Source organism: Chamaea fasciata, unplaced genomic scaffold (assembly GCF_029207755.1).
Source record: "Chamaea fasciata isolate MVZ Bird 193981 ecotype frontalis unplaced genomic scaffold, bChaFas1.0.hap1 SCAF_1, whole genome shotgun sequence".
NCBI lineage: Eukaryota > Metazoa > Chordata > Aves > Passeriformes > Sylviidae > Chamaea > Chamaea fasciata.
Window position 1 is genome coordinate 14,567,958 of NW_027094086.1, and position 14,681 is coordinate 14,582,638.

A 14,681-nucleotide genomic window follows, 5' to 3' on the forward strand; every position below is an offset into this window, starting at 1 on the left:
TGTTTGTTTCACATCCGTTTTATGCTTCCTCAAATTCTCAGTTACCTCTGTGTTATCTCATCTTCATCCAGTTCCTCAACAAGAGGTTTCCTGAGGTGCTCAAACACATTCATCAAGCTTTCTGAGGTACAAATATAAAACTGAATGTCGTCAGCGTGCCCTTTAGGCCATACCTCCTCTGAACTGAAACGAACATTTGTAAAAGAAAACTTATTGTGCTGTCTCATTCAAGCTCAGGGCCTGAAGAGGAATTTTCCTGCTTTACCCCCCAGACTTTCCCTTTTCCAGGCTTTGCAAGTCAGTACCACACCAGACTGAAAATTTTTGCTACATCAAAGCAAGGACATCTAAGGACTAGCAGGAGTTTCCTTGTCTCTAGCAAAAGATGCTTCTTGTTCTCAGTCATACAAAACAAAAACAAACACATATCTTCAGTAGATGGCCAAACATGTCAAAAACATGTATCTTCAGTAGATGGTCATCCAAATGCAGATGTCAGAGATGGACTTTTAAGACAGAGATCTTCATTATGAGCTTTTCTCCTGTTTCTTGCTAAGTGCCAGAAGTGAAACTACAGTCTTAATTTGGTTGATATTTTGCCATCACCTTGAGGAAAGTAAAGATTCACCTGCAGAATTTGAGACTTTTCTTCTCTGCTAATGTGTACAGAAAGGGCAGGGTTGACTTCCTGAGGAACCAAAGTGAAAAAAGGTTTCTCTTTGAAAAAAAATCCACTTTGGTTTATAAAGCTAATATAATCCCATGTTTTCCTTGCCATGGAAAGGACAAAGCAGTGACCACTCTCTGTTTGATATTGCTAGGTTAGAGCGGAAATAACTTTTATTAGAAGTGACTTCAGGCAAGAATTTTTATAGAGATAACAAGCCACATGCTAGCTATTTTGGATGTCTTACAAGTAGATTGGACAAATAGGATAATCTTGGATCTTGAGCCTTGTATTTGGTATTGTAAGAGTTAAAGACTTTAATACTTATTCTGTTATAATAAATAACTAGTGTTTTGTATCACATCATAGCTACTGTATGAGTATTTTAGATGACCTTTAATTTCTGTTCATTAAGACATGGCATATTTGACTGTAACTTATTGAGATCAATAAATGCTTAATGTGTTAGCTTCTCAGTCTAATTTTATGTGACACCTTGCTGAGCCAGCAAAAGGAATGGAGGACAGATTGGGATGTGCAGTGATATCTGAGAGGTATTTATATACAACAGCTATGGATTTGTGGCATGGTTGCCAGGGTTATTAAACTATTTTAACATTGCTAAGTCCTCTAACTACCTATCCATATAATGAAGAAAGGGTCACTTTGCAGTTCAAATGCAGATTTCAATAGATCAGGATTTATTTTCTATCCATACTATAGATTTTAACTGTGACCTTGGGCAAATCACTTATTCTCCCTGGCTCTCATTTCTCTGTATGCTGAAGTAGGGATAATAACTCCGTAAGGTGTGAATGAATATGCCAGTGTTCCTGTGGCACTCACACTTATTCAGCTCAGGTTCCTACATCTGCCTTCAGCTGAGACAGAGTTGATCAAATTGTATTTTGCCCACAGTTTGTTTGAAAGTAAATTTCTTGCTCTTACAATTTTGACACAGTCATGGATGGTTATTGGCCTGAGACTGTTCACAGAATGTTCTGTCTATAGCCTGACAGACTTAAAGACCTTTGTTCACCCTGCCTTTGGTGTGGACTCCCTTCTCCTTTCCCAAACATTAAGCCAGATTCTAATGCATTTCAGAAGCTGAAGACTTTCTGGGTGCTCAGCATCACCACATAGCCACAAGCAGGACTTCATTTCATCAGTGTAAAAGGCATAGTTGGAAGGAAAAGACAGCCTGGGATTTGTTGGGATATTTTCAGTGTGAATTATATATTGATAATGATTTGCATAATTCAGTCTGGTCAACAGAATGCCAGGGCATGGGTGTCTGCTTATCTGCACAGCAGTTAGCCAAGGCAGTCAGCAAACACAACACAGTTATGTTTTGTTACCAATGAAGACTGAATCATCGCCCTGAACATTCAAAATGTCCAAATGCTTTCTGTTGGAAAGATTATCAGAAGGCCTTTTTATAATTGTGGTGTATTATAAATCAGTCACTAGAGTGCACGTGCTGTGGTTCTCTGCCATGGCCATTGTGGGCTCACCTGTTTCCCCTGTCCACAAAGTCATCTTCATGATCTTATGCATCTGGCACAGGAGTTGTTTCATGCCACTACATCACAGGCTGTGGAAGAGATCTAAGAAGGTCATACCTGTGACCTTCTCTCCTTTTCTTTTTCCATACTGGATAAATAGCTCCCATAGATTGCTTCTTTTTTCCTTCTCCAATGGACATGTTCCAAAAGACATTTGGATAAAATCAGAAAATTTTCTCCTTGGTGCCAAGGTCACAGACCCCCACCACATGATAACTACATGTTTTTTTCCCAGCAAAACTCTAGATTTTCCATATGCCATTGCATATCAGTCATCCTTATATGCAGTGATAAAGTAAATAGTATTTTGGTAAGTGTTCTGCTTTAAAATTCCAGAGAGCATCCAAAGCAGCAGGAAACGTGCTGCTTTGATCCCGTGAACAAAGTAATTTCTGTCTCTCCTCCATCACAAAAGCCAAGCCACTCTGGTTACCCATTGAGTCAGCCCTCATGCTACCTGAGATATTAACAATTAAAATCTGTACACTCTGAACTGAAGGGATTTCTCTTAATGCCAGGAAAAAGAAAAGCTCAAAAATCGCAGAAGTCATACTGAATCCATCAGCCTGCCTTTGAATACAAGTACACAGAAAATTCCCTATTGACATGGGATCAGTGCAGAGAGCAGCACTGGAATTACAGAATATAGCTGGTGAATTATTAAAAAATGAAAAATTGGAGGCAGTTTTGCCTGCTTTATCTCAGATGAAACTATCTTTTCTGGTGGAGACAAAAACTATCTTAAAACAAAAACAAAGATTAAAAAAAGAAATTTTGGAAAAGAAATGGGTACAATTCTTTTAGGTCATGTCAAGCATACTTCATTCTGAAATAGGAACCATGACTGATAACTGTTTGTTACTGGTGGCTTAAGTTTTTTAATTAGAATAAAAATCTCATCCTTTTTCTAATTTCATAAAGGGAAACAGAGACCTTACAGCTGCCCTGGGGCACTTCTGTGGTCTAGAGTGGCTCAAGGGAAGTCTTTAAAAGTGCCCTTAAAATTAAAGAAAAAACTATTTTTGTAGAGAGGGTTTTTTACATCAAAGGGACAAAGGGCATGTTGAAACTTCCCAGATTTACAATTCAGTATAGCAGAAAAGGTTGTGAAAACCAAATATGAACTAACAAGCAGAGTTTACCAAGGGTGAACCGGATGTCTGGTGAGCTCCAGCCCCGTGCCAAGACTCTCAGAGCCATAATACCTACATCCTTTTGGGTTTCAAAAGCAATAAAAGGAGGGATAAGGAGGTTCTCCATCCTTTATTATATGTGGGGGGAAGCATGTTGACAAAGGATGAGGAGAAGGCTGAGTTATTTAATGCCTTCTTTGCTTCAGTCTTTAATAGAACAGTTGTTCTCCAGGTATGCAGACCCCTGAGCTGGAGGACAGACTAGGTGCCATAATCCAAGGTGAAATAGTCAGTGACCTGTTACACCACCTAAGACACACACAGGTCCACAGGGCTGGATGGGATTCCCCTGAGGGTACCAAAGGAGGTGGCAGAAGGGCTCACAAAGCCTCTCTCCATCATTTATCATCAGTCATGGCTAACTGGGGAGGTCCCGGCTGAGGCTGACTGGAAGTTAGCAAATGTGACACCCATCTACAAGAATGGTCAGAAGGAGGATCCAGGGAACTACAAGAATGGTCAGAAGGAGGATCCAAGGAACTACAGTCTGTCTGACCTTGATGCTGGGAAATCGTGGAGCAAAATGTTCTGAGTGCCATCACACAGCACATGAGAGACAACCAGGGGATCAGGCCCAGTCGGCATGGATTTGGAAAGGCAGGTCCTGTTTGTCCAACCTGATCTCCTTCTATAACCAGGTGTCCCTCCTGGTGGATCAGAGAAAGGCTGTGGATGTGTTTACATAGACCAGTAAAGCCTTTGACACCATTTCCCACAACATTATCCTGGAGTAACTGGCTGCTCATCTCTTGGGCAGGTGAAGAGTTTGCTGGGTAAAAACTGACTGGATGGCTGGGCCCAGAGAGTGGTGGTGAATTGAGTTAAGTTCAGTTGTCACGTGGGCCCTGAATGTTCCCAGGGCTCAGTACTGGGGCCAGTTCTGTTCAGTAGCTTTATCAATTATATGAACAAGGGGATGGGAGTGCCATTTCAGAGTCTGCAGCCAACACCAAGTTTGGTACGAGTGTTGAGATCTGCCCGAGGGTGAGAAGGTCCACAAAGGGATCTGGACAGGCTGGATTGATGGGAAAAGGCCAGTGGTATCAAGTTCAACAAAGAGAAGTGCCAGGTCCTGCACCTGGGTCACAGAACCCCCTGCAACACTACAGGCTGGGGAACAATGGCTGGAAAGCTGCCCTTGGAAAAGGATCTGGTAATGCTGGTTAAAAGCGATTGAACATGAGCGAACGTGTGCCCAGGTGGCCAAGAAGACTAGCCGTGTCCTGGCCTGTACCAGAAAGAGTGTGGCCAGCGGGATCAGGGCCGTGATTTTCTCCCTGTACTCAGCACTGGAGAGGCCACATCTCAAATCCTTGGTTCAGTTTTAGATCCTTCTCTACAAGAAGGACATTGACGTGATGGAGCACATCCAGAGAAGGGCAGTGGAGCTCGGGAAGGGTCTGCCTGGAGCACAGGTCAGATGAGGAGCAGCCGAAGGAGCTGGAAGTGTTTAGCCTGAAGAAAAGGAGTTCCAGGGGAGACCTTAAGACTCTCTATAACTCCCTGAAAGGAGGCTGTAGCCATATGGGTGTTGAGCACTTTTCCCAGGTAACGAGGCACAGGAGGAAATGGCCTTAAATTGCAAAAAGGAAGGCTTTGATTGGATATTAGGAAAAATTTCTTCATGGAATGGGTTATCAAACATTGGAATAGGCTGCCCACTGGTCTAGTTGCCATCCCTGAAGGTATTTAAAAGATGTGTAGATGTAGCACTTGGGGATATGGTTTGGTGGTGGACTAGGCAATGATGGGTTAAGGGTTGGACCCAAGGATCCTAAAAGTCTTTTCCAACTGGTTCTATGATTCTGAAGCTGTAACATAGAACAGTGACCTTGCTACTTGCATGTAAGCTGCGTGCTGATGAAATTGCTAACGGTATTAGTGAGAAAAGTCAAATAGCTTCTTCTGAACAAGCTTCTTCAAAATCAGCCTTTGCCTTACAAAAACTATCCTCACAGCATCAAGCCCCCTCTAGTCTTTTCAGTAAATTTGTGACTGGAAAAGGCTCTGCCCTCATCTGTGAAGAGTTTGCTTCAGTTAAGCTTGGAAGAAAAAAGATAATGAAACACTTTGTGTGTGTTTTGTCCCCTGAGGGAGAAGGGCTGATGCTCATAAGAGGATTAGAGAAACAACTTCAGTGAATTGATGGGGATTGCATTCGCTTTATATTAAACTTTATATTAAAGCCCCAATTTCAGCTTCCAATGAGAATTCATGGGTAAGATTGGTGCTTCTTGGAAGTCGGTACTCCAGATTAATTTTAACCTGTTAAGATCTTAGTGCTAAGACAGGCATGACCCGATATAAGACTGAGGAAAGTTTTGATACAGGTTCCCAAAGTCCCTACTGAGATTTCATTATTCTTTTACGGCTGAATCTTTTGGTCAAAGTCTTGTTTGCCATTATGATTTCAGACTCCCCCGTACAAGAAAGGCATCTACAGACTGGGGAAATTCAAAGTACAGAACACCAAAATGGTCAGGAGCCCAAGCACATGACAAGGAAAAAAGGCAGAGAGGGCTGGATTTTTTTCAGTCTGGAGAAGAGATAGATCAGGGAGATCTTACTGCTCTCTGAAACTCTCTAATGGGAGGGTGCAGGGAGATCTTACTGCTCTCTGAAACTCTCTAATGGGAGGGTGCAGAGAAGACAAGACTCTTGTCAGAGTTGTGTGCAGAAGCAGGATCAGACGGCAAAAGACTCAATATGAAATTTGGGAAGTTCCTTTTTGATATAAGGAAAAGTTTTATTGTGAGAGTGATGAAATATTGGAATGAGTGGCCATGAGAGGAGTGGAACATCCATCCTTGGAGACATCTAAAACTCAACTGGAGTTGAGCAGCCTACTCTAATTAGGCCTGCATTGAACTGTGTGTTGGACTGGACTCCACAAGTTCCCTCCAACTTAAATTATTCTGTGGGTTTAAGAGTCAGGAAAACAAGACGTTTTCACTGGCTAATTCAAAGGCCTTTGGTTTCGACACTTGGAGATTCTCTGTTTCTGAAGTGTCAGCAGAGTGCAAATCCAAGGGGAAAGTGGTAACCCTTGCTCCCAGCTTCTGCTACAGTGGGTACTGGCATGACCTGCTTGGATCTTCACAGTCCTGAGCAATAACCAGACCACTTTTAGGTAGAAGGAAGGGGCTGAATGGCAGGACCATGGGTGATAGCTAAATTCAGCATTTGGAGCATAAGAGCTTTCTTTGTTCATTTGCTGTACTATGCCCCTTAAGGGTTTTTATTCAAGTGGAAGATAAGGTCTTTGGAAGTCTTGTAAAATATTGCACGTTTCAGCTGCAGCTGCTGGTTCACACTCTCAGGAGGACAAGAGAAAGTGATTAAGGCCATTTGGTATAGCTATATTAAAATAAAAATATATAAATACTCTAATATGACCAAGGTTACTTCTTTTGAAGTCTGAGTGACTTCTTTTGAAGTCTGAGTTCAAACACATTCTTGCACTTGAGAGCAAGGTGAAATGCTCTCAGGTCTAATCTGCTTCTGTTTACCTCACTTGACTCACTTCCCTACTACTGGGGGAAGTAAGTCAAGTGAGGTAAACAGAAGCAGATTAGACCGGAGAGCATTTCACCTTGCTTTTCCCTAAGAACCAAGAATTCCTCTGTTTTGCAGGGTAATCTTGGTCCTTCATCTCATTCCACACTGGTATGCTTCCAGATCAACGAAATATTTATGCAGTAGAATAATTCACAGCACTCTTTTTCCTACTTTATGAATCTAATTCTTTTTTTTTTCTTTTCTCCACACTCCCCATACACATGCACCAACCCAAATTGTGCTTGTTACATAAGCTGTCAAGTTATCTGTATAATATTGTGTTAAGGATTTAGCTAGAGAAACAAATTCCCTTGGTGTGTGAGTAAGATTAGAACTGCAAGTGTATGTGATGGATTTGTGAACTGAAAACTCATTCAATTTTATTTTGATTATGAAGGCAAGGTTAAATATGGATGGTATTAGCAGAAGTACAAGCATGACTCTTCAAAAACTCATGAACTTTAAAATCTCTGCAAACCTGTGTTTGGCACAGCAATATCACATTAAAATTGGCATGTACTTCCTCATTAGCTTCCATTTCTTCCCTTAAACAACTAAAATTGCTAAACACTTCAGTAATCAGCTTTCTAGCCCTACTTACTTTTCTCAAAGCCATATCTTCTGGACACCCTCACAAGAAGAGTTAATGTGCACTTTTTGAATGACTAGAGAGAGCAAGACAAAAGCCCTCACTGGTGTTGCAGTTTGGTGTCAATGATACCATTGCCACAGGGACACATTGAAACTTCCCCAGGAGTGCCCCAAGCTCTTCTGTCCAGTCTGGAAATGGCAAACCAAATGCTGATGCAAGACACTATGCAGCAGCAGTGAGTCTGCTCACAAAACTTAAAAGCAAACTTAATGCTATGCAATTTATTGCCCATGAAATTTATTGCCCATAGCCATCCCCAGCCCAAAGGTGTCCTGAGCACCAAGAGGCCACTAGTGTAGCTATGAATGGAGCAGGGATGACTGGGTGAAACACACTTCCCATCCAAATGTCAGGAATATAGGACACCAGTGTAATTGAGGCTTCCACACCGTATTTCATGGTGTTTTCAGATTCAGAAGCATGTCAGCTGGTGTGGTCTCCTAAGCCCAAATTCCCCACAAGTCTGCTGATGAACTGACTAAACTTAGAGAAAAGTCTGGATTTGATTTCACTGTAAAAAGAAGTAGATTTTGATAGTCATTTTAAATAGACACTTTCACTTAACCAGATTCAATCCGGTCTGCTGGTTGTTGCTACTTAAGTGGCTTTCTGCAGGTATTTACTTTTAAATATCAAGATACATTTCTCTGTTAGAGAGCAACATGACCACTGACATGGACTTCAAACTTCTTCCATATTCCACTACAAAAATGTGAGTAAATAAAATCATGCTCATGACCTGCAGTGGCCAATTGCCTGTCTTGTATGTGCTCTTGTTAATGATCAACAGATGAGGGGAAAACATTTAACAAGCAAACTAAGACTTGACGTCTTCTCCCTGCAGATCTTCTTCTTCATGTTTCTGTGGGAGCTAACCTGCATTGTGCTCTTTAGCTGTTGGAATAAAAGCTTCCAACTTAAAAGCCTTTGCACTTTGAACACCTCCAGTCAGAGGAGACAGCAAAGTTGACACACCTGCAGTTTTAGATCTGTTATAACTCTTTATCACCTGCTTTTCTGGTACAAAGAATTGTTTGCAAACTAGAATTGAACACTAGGAGCCTCAAAATTTCTTCCCAATATGCTAACTGCTTTGTCTCATTATCTGTATTCTGTGATGGCAGAGATTTCAATCCCTGTTACTTGTCAGAAAGTTTGGTCATCTGCAAAGGGAGAAAGACATGATGCATACTTCACTGTGGATTTACTGTTATTTCATGTCACAAAGTGCTGTGTTTTGAAATACAACCTCTTAGTCCTGGCTAAAGGGCAGATTCACACTCCTTTATGCTCCAGGGTATGTCTAGGTAAAGCAGCTTTGTTAAACACAGGGGTTTTTTTTTAAATAGAGAACAAATAATTGATAACTACTGCAGCTGTTCTAGTAAGTGGGATGTTAAGCATCAAGGGAGCAAAGCCTGCACTGAAACAACAGCCTGTCCTCTGGCATCAGTAGGTGCAAAGCATGGAAGTTCCTTTAAGTTCTGGTACACACCTGGGAGATGCTAGAAGGAAGAGAGAGCTCTGCCTGACATCTCATATACTGGAAGTGATGAGACAGGAAAAACTGATTTTCCAGGCTGCCTCTGACTAAACACTAACAGGTAGCTTGGCACATAACTTGAAATTTCAGCATCATCAAAAATGAAGCTACAAAAGCATCACATTGAACAACCAAAGACCTAGAATCCACTGCTCCTCATCAATATGTTTCCCCCAGTGCTAGTTCCTGCTGTGAATTGGTCAAAGCTTAAGGAATATTGAAATCTCAACAGCTATGCAAGAAACTATCATATAAATCATAATACATGGGCCATGACATTTTCAGTTACTTCTGGTCAGCCTTATATTCCAGTAGGAGTACGAGAAGTGAAAGACTTAGGAGCAGAGCTATTGACAGTAACCATGGTTGTTGAATATCCATTGCATGTTGAGTATTACAACAAAATTTAGAGACACAGCTTTTTTCTTTGGGGGGGGGGGGGTGTTTGTTTGTTTTGGGGGGGGATTGTTTGGGTTTTTGTTTGGTTGTTGTTGTTCCTTAAGAAATAAGAGAAATATTAGATTGGGCTTTCTCAGTTTATCAGAGGGTTTCTAAACTCCAGAGAATTAAAGGCAGAAGTGTTGCTGGAATGCAGCAGATTTTTTTTTCCTTATAATTTGTTTTCATATGACAAAGCAAAGCCACAATTTGAGCTAAAACTGCAAGTAAAAATTTTCCCTACCTTATTTAACCAAAGCTGTCTCCTCTGGTACAGCAACATTATAATCCTGTTTATTCTCCAGTGAGTTTGGTTTGTAGGTCCTTTCAGGGGAAGAGACTTTGCTAAAGTAAAATAAAACACTGAGAGAAAATTCCACATTTTTATTCCTTAAACAAAGAAGATGAAACTCCAGACTTCTCCCCTTTTGTAAATCCTCTTTGAAATAGCCCAATGAATTCAATGGTTTAATGGTTCAGACTGAGAACACATACCCACTTACTCTTTTGAACAAACATGAAAAACATAGAGCTATGGTGATAAGGTAAGGTTACTGAGGCACTTTGTACTTACCAGAGCTTTAGCCTCTCTTACTTGATGGACTCCTAACCAGCTTTGACTTTTCATTGACTTTCCTCACCTTTAATTTAACACTGCATTGACTTTTCCTGTCACCTTAATCCATTTCTAGCATTAAATTGCTTCACAGCTAGCTATAATACTACTCAGTATTGATTATATTCTTTCCTCTCAATAATGTTTTGTTACATAAATTGAAAAATAGTCCAAGGTTCCTAGTGCTTTGCTGGTTTGTAGTAGTTAATAATTCCACTTTTTTTTTCTTTTTTTTTTCTTTCTTTTTTTTTTTTTTTTTTTAATGTTTCATTGCTCACTTAAACCCAGGTCACTGTTTTGGAGAAAGGAAAGCTGTAAATTATGTGTGGTGCACTGCCTATACAGAGTGTATTTGGTCTCTGGGGTTTGCCAAAAATGACAGCTGCTTGAGAGTAAATCCTTACCCGGTCCCAGTAGTGGCTTTTCTAGACACTGAAATCTTGTTCCCAAGGCTGATGCACAGCTGGTGTCCAAGCTGGGTCACCACAGAAGGAGTGGGTGACAAGGAGGAATGAAAGCTGTCTCAGCCTTGGGACTTCCCAAAGATATAACCTGCCAACAGGAAAGCACAACACCCCTGGGGATTTGAAGTTCATGCTTGAGACACTCAGAGGACCCTCCACTGCTGAGCAGCTACCGATGAGCTTCTCAGGGATGCAGGAATGCTAGAGAAGTGAGACCTGTCCATGTGTCAGGTTTGCACAGACAGTGCCTGCAAAGCCAGGACTAATTTCCTCCATGTCCTTGCCCTAAAATGCTGGCAATATTTCCTTTTTTTGCACGGGTGTTTTCCTGTAGGTTTTACACCAAGCTAGGACCTTACCTCCATTGCAGTAACCCAAGCCTAATTAATAGGCATTTATTTCTTATGAAAGAACTGGAATTACACAAGTGAAAAGATGAAACAAAATACAGTACTCTGCAGCAACTACCAAATGGAATAACACTGTGTTAGCTGAGGGTTAAAATACTCTCTGGAAACTTAAAAATTGCCTGAAGAGTTACACAGGGAAAGATAAAATCTTTTTTTCCAGCCCCAGGATTTAAGCCTGAATTTATTGTTCCATGACAGGGTGTCTCCTCTCACCATTTAGTGGGTCATAAAAAGAAAACTTAAGTTTTCTAGTAAAAAAATTACTCATACTTTCAGCCAGGCTCAGTGATGTGCCTGGCTGTGTAGGTCTTCAATGCTTTTTTGGTAGAGAAAGGATGGGACATATCCATGATAAATATAAAATGATTTTTATAATTTTTGTAGGAAGAAAAATACTGTGGTCATTGCTGTCTGTTTTCTTGACTGTGTTGTCACTATGCAGGCTCATTCCCTTTCTTGGACATTATGCAGGGGATGTAACACAGGGCTCATGGGGAACAAATATCTCCTCCTGTAAGTCTGCAGACTCTCCCAGGGCAAAAAGGTGCACCTTTGGTTGTCCTCAAAGTCAGCCTGCTTAGGCAGACATTGCTAAAAAATAAACTTTAAAGTAATATGAGGTGATACGTTCCACTTTCCTTAGCACTTTTAAAAGAAGCTTGGGTTTTTTCCTTCTTGTATCTTCTGTTTGGTATCCCTTTTTTTTTTTTGGTCACATATGTTAAGTTTTCTCTGACTTTCCTTTCTTCTTTCCCAAAATAATAACGTAGCTGTCTAATGCAACCCAGTCTGTACAGGTAAGCGCTGACAGGTATTTGTGGTTATGTGTCTGTTCCTGGGCAGGCCATTAAAGCACACTCCGAGAAATCTGAGTATAAAAGACTTGTATAACAGCTTCCACCACAGACCTCAGATATGACCTCACAAAAATCACTCTGATTTCCTTCATCATGTTCCCTCTCCTGTCCCTGCTCTCTCCAGTCCTGGTAGAGCAGAGCCCATCTCTGACCACAAAAACCTGAGCTGTGTGTACTACAAACGGTGTGCCAGGAGAATACAAATTAAACTACTATTGAAAAGCCTTATTGACTCATGTCTTTTATACGATAGTGAAGCCTATATGGCTCTTAAGCTTCTGTCACAGTTAATACTAGCTTTCAGTCATATCTTTGCAACTGAAACTCAGCAGGGGACTAATGGATGGCCAGCTATTTTCTGCTAATACACCATAGAAATAAGTATGGCTGATCAATTCTTGAAAACACTCACAGTGCAGAAAGTACTCAGAGGAAGTCGAAACTATTCTTTTTAAGAGAACATTTTTTATGCTCCCTGATTCTGCATTTAATTCTGTAAGTGTAGTTTAAAGGGCAAAGGGAGTTTTAAAATTTCATTTCACATTCAGACTCTTCTCCTGTCGGCACTCCTGTGGAATTGTTGCTGCTGCTCATGCATATTGAGGGGCAATGTGCACCTTTGCAGGCAGAGTACATCTCTGCATCTCGTTCCCAGCCATTTCCCAGGTGCTTGGTACCAGGATAACATTGCAGCCCATGGGGTTTCCCATTTATACCCTTATAATTTTTTTCTTCCATCCTACAAAGGATTTGCTTTTGCAAAAACTGTCTGTATGGTAGAGGAGGGCTGGATGCAGTGTACTCATAAGCTCATCAGCAGTTTGTGCTGCTCCTTCTAAGTGCATCACATTCTTCAAAGCATAGCATGTCTTTCAAAGCAGTGCTAACACTTGCCTGTAAGCAAATGAGAAAGCAGGGCAGGAGCCAAAAGTTAAAGACCCAGGTTGCAGGTTGCTGCTGGGAAGCACACTGTTTCCAAGCATTTTGATATCAGAATTACTGCCTAGACCAGGAGCTAGCCCAGAGTGCCTTGTGCTTCTTTGTGGATTAGCAGGTTGTGCCATGATTAATGAATTCCTGCTCTTTCTTATTCAGACAGAAGGTACATGATCTGCTCCAGTCAGCTTCAGTCTCCAAGAAAAAAATTAGTCCAGAATAAAATGACACCGTAGGAAAAAAGAAGCCGATGCTTCACCCAAGCCTGGATGATGGTTCTGCCCTTGTGATTCACAAGGAGTCCCCGTAGGTGGGAAGCTCTTGGCTGTAGCATGCAAGGAGTCCTATGGCATGTGTCCCAGCGGGACACTTTTCATTGCATGCCAGGGCAGTTTCTGTGGGGTGTGGCAGGAGAGGCAGCACAGCTGGCAGAGCATGCAGCAGTGCGGTTTGGGAGGCAAAGCAGGAGCCCTGCTGTTGGACTGCAACGCGTGTGGTAAAATGTCTCTGCTGCCATCAGGAATGTTTCACAATACAACCCTTCTAGCTTCTGTTAATTCATTTCTTTTCATCCTTTTTTTTCAAACATTGAAAGTCAAACCCTGAGACTGCAGTGAAAAGCAGACGTCTCTCATCAGCATAACACCTGGGATGGAAAATCCTGAATGTGCACCAGTAACCATGTTAAAAACCCTCGGTTGTGCTTCTGTTCCAGACACTGTTTTCACCGGGCTGCTATCCAAAACTTCCTTTGCTGCAGTGCACTCTTGCTAGACACTGACTGTCTGACACAAAGTCCAAGCAGAAAGAAGTCAAAGGAGGCAGTTAAGCAACTGGAAGTCTGTAATTTCTTTCTTGCTTGAACTGTGTGTACTCAAGTGAGAAAGGCTTTTATTTTTTAGCTGAAAGAGATTATCAGAAAGCTTGAGAACATGAAAGAGTACCTTAAGCTGGAGATAGTTCAGATAATTTTTTGCAATGAATATTCTAAATAACTTTAGTGCAAAATAAATATATGGCAGTGCTGGATGTGTGTTAATATGTGATGTCTGGAATGGCTGTTGCTCTTTATTTTTAATAAGTTCCTGTTGTGAAAAAAGATGGGTCATTATGCCACATTTTCAAAAACATGGAGCAAAAGGCAGTTTTGTTCTGAAGAGCTTTTATCTAACCACACAGGTTGAAGAGCAATGGGGAGAGTTGTAAGTAGAAAGGATATGCACTAAGTATATGTTGACACTGAAATTTGAATAGGTGCATGATAGAAGCATTGATGAAAAAAGACAAATGGGAAAATGGAGGAGCAAAGAAGAAGAAAATAATAGTCAAAGGGAATGAAAAAGGAAAGAGAACTTATCTGCTATGGCTGGGGGAAGGCACTGGGGAATGTGTCTTGGGGCATGCTAGCTGTTACAACACAGGAGAAAATGCTCCAAGACAAAATTGATATAAACTCTTCACATTGGAAAGAGACATATTGCAGACCTGCACAGTCCTTGTTCCTTAGCCCACCATTTGCTGCCATGGACAGACTGTTTGTCTTCCTCTGGAGAGGATGAATTACTGTTGTGATTTCTCACACTAAGTGGGCGACGTAATCCTTGATTTCGTATACAGTTCTCATAATAACATCTCAGGAGAACATAGAACTATGCCTATGATCTTAGTTACAGTAAGAGACTATTCTATTGGTGACAAGAGCAGATTTGTTTCTTAACTGTTCTCAGTTTGAATAATTATAAATACTTCTGTCAGAGTTTGGTGGTCATCTCAGTGCACTAT